Raw genomic sequence first — 3,263 nt, forward strand, 5'->3', positions numbered from 1 at the left:
GTCCACACCAAATTTGGATTTTCACACATATTGGACTAATATGGAATGCCCCTTATCTAGCCTAACACCAATTCTTTATTAAGGAATAATTGATATACAAAAACTGTACATATTTAGTGTGTACAATTTGATGAGTTTGAATATATGCAGATACCCATGATACCATCACCACGATCAGGGTAATAAACATACCCAACACCTCCCAGTTTCCTGATGTCCCTTTGTTATTGTTGTTTATGTGTGTGTGTGTTATTTCCTTGTGGTGAGAGTACTAAACATGAGATCTACTCTCTTAACAAATTTTAACATAGACAATATGGTCTTGCTAACTACAGACACTATGTTGTACAGCAGACCTCTAGACCTTGTCCATCTAGCAGAACTGAAACTTTATACTCATTGAATAACACCTCTCCATCCCCCCCTTCCTCAGGCTATGGCAACCACTATTACATACTCTGCTTCCATGAATTTGACTGCTATAGAACCCTCCTCTAAGTTGAATTATGCAGTATTTGTCCTCCTGTGACTGGCTTATTTCATGTAGCCGAATGTCTTCCAGGTTCACCCATGTCTTCCCAAATAGCAGGATTTCCTTCTACTTTAAAGCTGAATAATATTCCATTGTATGTAGACACCATATTTTCTTTATCTACCCATCTGTCAGGGATGCTTGGGTTGTCCCCTTATCTTGGTTATTATGAATAATGCTGCAATGGACATGGGAGTGCAGATATAAATGAAAGCTTCAATGCAAAAGTAAAAGCAATGTGTAAATGTGGAGTCACACTTGGGAGACACACTAACCCATTTTAGGCTAAGCAGAAAATTACATTCACATCAGCTTTCTCCTGCCTAGAGCTGTTTTTCTCTGAAAGGAAAAGCACTGAGTACCACGAGATTGCTTCACCTTGGGGGCTTTGGAGTCAAAATAGATCTGGGCTCAAATCCCAGGTTTTAGCATTGTTAACATATTAAATCTTTGTTAACTTAATGAATACATACACTTAAGCTTAAAAAGAGAAAAGTAACCCAACTGCTCCATTCCTTGACTATAGGCTGCATGGAATTCTAAGTCAATAAAAAAAAAAAAAAGAAAAGAAAGTACTCATCAAAGAATCTGAGACCATTTTCTTGTTAACACCAAGATGAGTTTCAAGGCAGGTGAAGTAGGATTCCTGTTATTTATAAAGAGAGACTTATAACTAGGGGGGAATGTTTTTCTGACCAAGAAGGGACTAGAACATTCTGTGTCCATCTTATTCTCTCATGCCGTCCATATCTATCAGCCCACCACATGTTTCTCTCTTTAAAAAAAAAAAAAAAAGTTCAACTTATTCCATGCGAAGTGGGTTCTAATATGAGCTACTTTGTTACATCAGGGAGATATCATAAGTATTATATAAACTTCCGTTTCTGCAAATTTTCCTAGGGATTCTCACGTTACCTATTTCTTGGAGATGTAGATGATTTGCATTGCCTTCATTCACCCTCAAAACTCAGCATGATTTGTTCAAAATTTTACTAGTCAGCATTGAAATAAAAAAATGGTACATCATATACAATGATAAACTACCCCATGTGGTTTGGATAAATTAAATACTTTAAGCTTTCACTCTCCCTAATGATTTGGAAATGAAACAGCTGTGATTTATGACTCTAGCTGATAGGCTGATCTGAAGTTTACACTTTGAAAAATGCTGTATTTAAATTCCCCTGTAAATAAAAAATCATATTGCTCTAAAAATCTAGCCTAAGAATATATATGTAATAAATTAGAGATCCTCATGTTGGGTGGGGAAATCTCCAGGACTGATGGATTTCTTCCTTGAAAAAAATGTACTGAGTGAGCCAGACCCAGATCTGTGTGTATCTGCTGACACTGAATCAACAGTTATTGTTCCTTTCTTTCCATTTATTTGACCATCTTGATGACGACTGTCAGAGCCAACCTGCGTCAGCTCAGTTGTAAGGGTGACCTTACTGGGTTTTAAGCCTAGATCAACTGTTTTGAAGCAAGTGGTTTCCTAAGTCTTAACACAAGCATCACTCTGGGCTCCTTGTGCTTTTTTGTTTGTTTGCTTTAATGATAAGACTGCTCTTGGCCTCTGCTTACAGAAGCTGCTAAGAAAAACACAGAAATAGGGGATAAACCCTTTGGAGAGGAGTCCATTGACCCTGGTCCAGTGTGGCCTCTGCCTCTCTTTACCTTGTTATCTGGTGCTTATTCCTCGCCCCCTCTGGGATGTTTATATTGAAAGGATGGTGTATCCCATACCTAAATCCCCTTCTTTCACTGACAATTATAGCACAACACTTAAACTGGAGCAAAGGTAACTTCAAATCCTTCGACAAACTGCTTATTCTCTCTGCCTCCCAATTTTCCCTAGTATAAAATGGAGATGTTTATCCCTACTACATACAGTTTTCAGGGAGATTAGAGGAGATAACATACGCACGGTACCACAATTCCTGGCACATAGTTAACACATGTTCAAAAGTACTTGCTGTGATTACTTTTATAATTATCACTACCAGTATTTTCATTGTACTGCCAGGCAATCAATCACCTGCCATTAAGGGGGCAGGGGTGGGAAATGAACAAGCTTGAGGGAGGAAGCAATACCAAAGCAAGCCCTCTCTCATGTTTGTTTCCAAAGCCTAACACCAAAGCCAGCTCATGGTACATGGAATAAAGAAGTATACTGAGTCTTCATGACCCTCATGACTCACCGAGACTACCTAAGGCCTCCACAGACCTGGACCCGAACTCCATCTCTCCCTCTTACTAGGACTTGGGGTTGCGTAAGTCATGTAAACGTTCTGAGCTCAGTATTCACATCCATGGGGTGAAATGGTAATCCCTACCTTGTATGGTTGTCATGAGCTCTAAGTAAAACTGTGGCTGGAAAGCACTTAACTTCCTACCCAGCCCATAGTAAGTGTTCAAACAATCAAAGTTGCTACTGTTACTCTGATGATTACCATTATTGATTTGCTGGCACTGTTTCCTGGCTCCTGCTAAACCCAAAACCCGCTAAACCCGTTCCCCTCCCAGTGTCTTCAGATTTCCTCTGGAGTCCCATCACTCCTGTTCAACAGGCCCACTTGACAGGCCCCTGTTCACTGGCCCGCCTTCCGTTTTCTCAGCTTCATTTTTACAGAAATCCTCAGCTTGCTGAGAAGGGTGCTTGTCTCATTTATGATTCATGAGGCATGGAGTATACAGATGGCATTATATAAATGTTTAATAATCACCATAT

The sequence above is a fragment of the Ailuropoda melanoleuca genome, chromosome 9, assembly GCF_002007445.2.
Source record: "Ailuropoda melanoleuca isolate Jingjing chromosome 9, ASM200744v2, whole genome shotgun sequence".
Taxonomy (NCBI): domain Eukaryota; kingdom Metazoa; phylum Chordata; class Mammalia; order Carnivora; family Ursidae; genus Ailuropoda; species Ailuropoda melanoleuca.